This window comes from Aethalodelphis obliquidens, unplaced genomic scaffold (genome assembly GCF_003676395.1).
Source record: "Aethalodelphis obliquidens isolate GAN/ISIS:26980383/991018 unplaced genomic scaffold, ASM367639v1 scaffold1, whole genome shotgun sequence".
Lineage (NCBI taxonomy): Eukaryota > Metazoa > Chordata > Mammalia > Artiodactyla > Delphinidae > Aethalodelphis > Aethalodelphis obliquidens.
In genome coordinates, this window is record NW_020837945.1 from 15,399,279 (window position 1) to 15,405,278 (window position 6,000).

The 6,000-nt window shown below is 43.9% G+C and overlaps 1 long non-coding RNA gene and 1 other non-coding gene across 3 annotated transcripts in view; both read right to left on the minus strand.

Annotated features, from left to right (window-relative positions):
* LOC113617933 (uncharacterized) overlaps positions 1-6,000 on the minus strand; it is a 42,164-nt gene that overhangs the window by 29,949 nt on the left and 6,215 nt on the right. Inside the window, exons 2-3 of one of the 2 annotated variants that reach the window (XR_003431831.1) lie at positions 2,518-2,933; positions 924-1,140 (exon numbers count right to left, since the gene is read on the minus strand). This is a non-coding gene — a long non-coding RNA (uncharacterized LOC113617933). Of the gene's footprint in view, positions 1-923; positions 1,141-2,517; positions 2,934-6,000 lie in introns of those variants that run through there. The other variant, XR_003431832.1, reaches the window with a different exon arrangement.
* LOC113624057 (U6 spliceosomal RNA) lies at positions 922-1,028 on the minus strand. Its single transcript, XR_003434188.1, has one exon. It is a non-coding gene; the product is annotated as a U6 spliceosomal RNA (small nuclear RNA).

The following is a 6,000-nucleotide window of genomic DNA, read 5'->3' on the forward strand; positions in this document are numbered from 1 at the left end:
CACCCTCCCTATCCCACCCCTCTAGGTGGTCACAAAGCACCGAGCTGATCTCCCTGTGCTATGCGGCTGCTTCCCACTAGCCATCCATTTTACATTTGGTAGTGTATATATGTCAATGCCACTCTCTCACTTCATCCCAACTTACCCTGCCTCCCTCCCCACGTCCTCAAGTCCATTCTCTACATCTGCATCTGTAAGGAAGGGCATTAATTCTGATAGCTTCAGCAAGAGAACTGCCACCCCCAATGATAACGTGAGTTACCCCCTTGACTCGGCCAAGAGGTCATGGTGATGGACATTCCAGGGGTACTTCTGGGTGTGTGGTCAGAGCAGAGACACTGTTCTTACCATTTCATATGTTAATTTGCCCCTGCCCCTGTCCAGGGTAACATCTGCTTTAGGTTAAAAAAGAGGGGTGGACATTTAATGTACCTTTTTTACCATTTGAATTTTTCACAATAGTTAAGCCTATTTCTATGGTGGTAAATTAACAGATGCTATTTGGGGAAAAAATATCTAAAATTCACATATGACATACCACAGGTATGGTAAATTGTTTACTAAAATGGCTAAATAATATAAAGGCAGGTTTTTTTTAATATAGCAGGTTCTTATTAGTTATCTATTTTATACATATTAGTGTATGTATGTCAATCCCAATCTCCCAATTCATCGCAAGTGCCCCCCTTCCCCCCCTTGGTAACCATAAGATTGTGCTCTACATCTGTGACTCTATTTCTGCTTTGCCAGTAAGGTCATCTGTACCATTTTTCTAGATTCCACATATAAGCAATATTATACAATATTTGTTTTTCTCTTTCTGACTTACTTCACTGTGTATGACAGACTCTAGGTCCATCCACACCTCTACAAATGGTACTATTTTGTTCCTTTTTATGTCTGGGTAATATTCCATTGTAAAAAAATGTGGAACGCTTCACGAATTTGTGGGTCATCCTTGCGCAGGGGCCATGCTAATCTTCTCTGCATCGCTCCAATTTTAGTATATGTGCTGCCGAAGCAAGCACCCAACTTAACTCTTTAAAGTGTGGCTAGGGTAGGTGATGTGGATCTCTCGTCCCACGTGCAGTGGGGTGTCGATGATACTAATTCTGTTGTCTCAAAATTGGCGACCAAGACCTGGAGCAGAAAGCGAAGACACATCAAGCACCTCCCATTCTAAGAAGAGCTGCCAACAGCTGGAGGCATGAACCCCTCCAGGACGTTTTAATAGACCAGACTTAACCAACTGTACTGCTTTCAACCATTCCCCCCACCCCAAACAAGCAGAAAACCAGGAAGAGGAGAAGGAGGAGAGATTCCTTATTGTGAGTCATCGGTAGAGAGTTGAGAGCCTCGGTGTTTTCCATGGAGGGAGAAAAAATGGGGAGCTCTCATAGACAGTAGGGGTGTCAGAAACAAGAGGAGACAGGCATCTCGAACCACAGGGAGACATCAGCTCATGGAGCAGACATGCTGATCTGCCCACTCTCTGAACATCTCTGAGCAGGGGAGAGGAGAGCCCACAGGGCAGAGAGAGAGACCAGCAGTGGGGAAACCAGCCCTCCTACCTCTTGGTATTTGAAGGAAAGCTGACTCTTCAGTGACTCAGGTGGACACTGCAGAAGGTAGCTGGGCTTAAGCTGTCTTATTGTACCCCAAACAAGAGGGCCACCTACAGGGTGGATGTCCCAAGCAATGGGAAACAGCAGGGTGTACTGCTGGTGGTGAAAGCTGTGGTGGTATTCAAAGAGGTTGAGCTAGAGTTAGTCTCCCTTGTTAAGGCATTGGATGGAAACAAGATGTGGAGCCCTGTCCCGATCCTGAAAGGTTCATGAAGAACTCACACATGTACCCCAAGAAGGAAGCAGCCTGGGATGCCTGCCCTCAGTGGGCATCTCTACTTGGTCCATTTCAGCCTAAGAAGCAATAGCCAAGAGATGGCCAATGCACACCAGGAATGACAGATTCGTCCCTTTCCATCTCCCCTCTGCAATCAAGGAGAAAGGTGCCCCAAGAAATCGGGGATAAGGAGTGAAAAAGCAGACCAAGCTTTCTCCCTCCTCTAAGTCTCCTTGGGAAAGCATGGCCAGTGCTGGGAGGAGGGGAGGGGATAGATGGATCTGAAATGGATATTTTAAACTTGACCTGCTTTTTTTAAATATTCAGAAGTAAATAGAAAATGTATGGAACTCTGTGAGTACAAGGCAGCATTTTCCTCCCAAAATGAATAAATATCTGCAGGTTTTAAATTGCAAGAAGAGCCCTCCTGCAGTGAGGGATGTGGCCCTGAGGTCAGGGAATCACAGTGATAAACCAGGAGCATCTAGGAAGTGAGCCCCGCACAGGATTTCAATTCCAGGACACTCCTTCCTTGGACTTCAGGAAAAGTAAACTAGCAAAGTTTAAATAATTTCTCTCATAGTTTCTCCAACACTTGAATAAAAAGTTTGAAATAAGTGAGGGACTGAGTCATAAAAACAAAAACAGAGGGGAACAGATCCCCATCATGCTCACCATCATCTCTGGGATTTTGCAGAAGTGGGAAGATTGCATTAGAAGGTGTCCTGAGCCCCCAGCCCCACTAGAAGGGCAACAAGTAGGTATCTGCTTTGGCTCAGAAAAGTCTGGGGAGAAAAAAGCAGCCTGGAGAATAGGTAAGAGGACCCTGCAAGAGCAGAGAAAACTCCCCACCCCAGTGAATACACTAGAGCAGTGACTTTCAAACTCCTTGTACCAAAAGCCACAGTAAAAAATACATTGTACATCATGACCCTATACACATGTATATGCATAACTGAGCAAAGTTTTATAAAACAATATTACTCACCATGTGCAATGAATGGACACAGGTTGTTTATATTCTGTTCTGTTTTGTTTTTTTTAATGCTGGTCACAGATCATATAAATTGATTTCTGTGGTTCTGAAGAACCTAGTGACAGGAATAAAGACTCAGACGTAGAGAATGGACTTGAGGACAAGGGGAGGGGGAAGGGTAAGCTGGGACGAAGTGAGAGAGTGGCATGGGCTATATACACTACCAAGTGTAAAATAGATAGCTAGTGGGAAGCAGCCGCATAGCACAGGGAGATCAGCTCGATGATGCTCTGTGACCGCCTAGGGGGTGGGATTGGGAGGGTGGGAGGGAGGGAGACGCAAGAGGGAGGAGATATGGGGATATATGTATACGTATAGCTGATTCACTTTGTTATACAGCAGAAACTAACACACCATTGTAAAGCAATTATACTCCAATAAAGATGTTTAAAAAAATTGATTTCTGGACCCTAGTAGTCTACAAGCAGCAGTATAAACAACTCTCATTAGAAGGAGATGACCCTTAAAAGGGAGGAGAGAGTTTAGGTAACACAAGCATGAACAACATTTGTTTTTTCTCTCCCAAATATGCCTCCCACATTCACAGCTCCTTCTATATCATCAGATTGGAATCATATATTCCTGATAACCTACTTTCCAGATGAGCTCTCTCCTCTGGAGTTCACATCTCTCTACTTCTTCTCTTATCTAACTATCCTCCATGCCTTTCTAGCTCTACCCACTGTAGATGTGGATTGGACCCCTCAATACTATCTCCACTAATTAAATACTTTGCAATCCCTTAAATATCCAACATGTACAAATAATTCACAGGGCATTCTTAACAAGCATGTCTGAACAATAACAATAGTGAGTAACATTTACAGAACGCAAGGATGTGTCAATCACTGCTCTCAGCTTTATCAATCTATATCTCTCTATCTGTAACCCTTATAATCATCCCACAAATAAGGAAACAAAGGCCCAGGAAGGTTAAGTAAGGACACAAAGCTGTCAAGTGGTATACCTATGCTTTGAATACAGGGGTTCTTGGAAAACTTGCAGGTCATAGAAAAGCATGGACACAAAGGATAAGTTTGACCTTTCAGTGGGGGGGAAGAGGGTCATGAGACATGGAGCATTGGTGGGTCTCATGCAGAGCCTCTTCCGGGTTTTATGCTCATGGTAGAATAACCCTTCTGTACCAAAGGTTTCCAACCAAGAGACTTCTTGCTCTCTCATGAAGACAAACATTGGTTTCAGTTTCAGTCACAATTCCTACTTTGTAAGTCAAATCTTGAAATAATTTTATCCCCACAAAACAGAGAAGCAAGATACACATCCTGATAGCATTTGGATTTGTTAACAACCTTCTCCTACCATTTTCACTTGTTCCAAGAACTTTAGGACCTGGGTTACTTGGAATATTGACTAGGAAAATCTTTCTCAAGGGCAGGCCTCTCTGAGAGAATATTCTCATAGGTCCCTGGGACTGGTCCTCAGTTTTGCTAGTTTAATGTGAAAGGAGTAGACTCCAGGGGCGCATAAATCATGTTTAACCAACAATGCTAGATCCTTCACTTAGGAGGATATTCTTTTCCTCTCCTCCAGGGGGCACCATTTGCACAGAATTCAATATGAATGGCACCCGCAGGGATTAGGCAAAGCGGTGGTCCTGAAAAATAGTCCTGCTTGAAACCATCCTTCAGATATCAGACAGCTGGAAAACAAAATAAGTTAATCAAATAACCTAATTGAATTAACGTTCACGAGGTTGCCTGGTGTCCAGAGAATCAGAAGGAAAGGTAGAAACTGACCCTTTCATCACTTCTTGCCTTCAGAAGGAAACTGTCAGATATATTTTCTGCCCCATTAATTAATGCCTCCCTTCTGACCAACCGCCTATGATAGGCATATTCTCTCTAGACTGTGTTAGTTTTACTATTAGTCAGGACTTATTCTGAACCATTCTCTCTAAGGTGAGTTTGTAGATATCTGACTTCATTCTCATTATGCTGATTTTCACAACAAATTCTGAGGTCCCGAATGTAGCGGTGGTTCTCACAGTGTGGTCCCTGGGTACCAGCAGCAGCATCACTTGGGAACCTGTTTAGAAGTGCAAATACTTGGGCCCAAACCTAGACCCAAATCAGACAGACTCTCCAGGTGTGGTACCAGACATCTGTGTGTTTACAAGTCTTACAGGTGATTCTAACACATGCTAAACTTTGAGAACCATTGCCTTAACATACAGTTTCCAGTCCAACCGATACCAGAAACAACTATGAGCTTTTTAAAAATATAGGTGCCCTGGATTCTCCCAGAGCCACTGGGAGAGTAAAAAGAGCTTTGGAATCAAAAGGATCTAGGTGGAAATTCTAGTTTTGTCACTCACCAGTGTGTGCCTGGTTGATGCTCCATTTCCTCATCTCTAAAGCGAGGGTAGCAGGACCTTGCCTCATAGGAAGGTATTGGAAGTAAGATGCAACACATGCCTCATATAGAGACTGACAGCAAATCTTCTTCCTTGGCCTCCATCACAACTGGAATGGCCTTTGCCCAGCCTGTGAGGTTGCAGGTCAGGTCTCATCTCACCCAGAATCACAAAACAAGAGCTGCCAGAAGCTGATTTCCAAAGTTTCACAAATAGCCTAACATTTTGACAGCAGTTACTGGGGGTTTTGCCATGACTCAGTGGGAACAACACGGCCCTGAGATTCCCATGGAGCTATTTCAAACTCTAGATTGATGAGTACAGGAGGAGTCCCTATGACGCAATATTTACCAACTGAGAGCATTATAATTGTTAAAGTAGCTCTTGTGAGCCAGATCACATTCCTGCTGACAACAGGGAGGCAAAGAATTCCAATGGTTGCCTAGAAAATTGAGTGGAAGTTCCCCAAGTTACCTGCCACACACAGGTTTGTTTTTCCTTAATTATCTAGGTAATTGCTTTGGTTCCTCTACTAGCCTTTACCAAGAGACACCTGGGCAGAAGAGCGAGTATCTGTGGGGCTGCCCTGCTGGGTAAAGGTTCAGGTTGCTCACCCCAGTGCAGAGACCTCCTCCAATGTCAGTGGGAGTGCCTATGAACTCCCCCTCCACTGGAACTAATGAGGCCTTTCTAGTCAATCTGGGTCCCTGCTCTTGTGCATTTTTTTTTTTTTTTTTTTTTTTTTTTT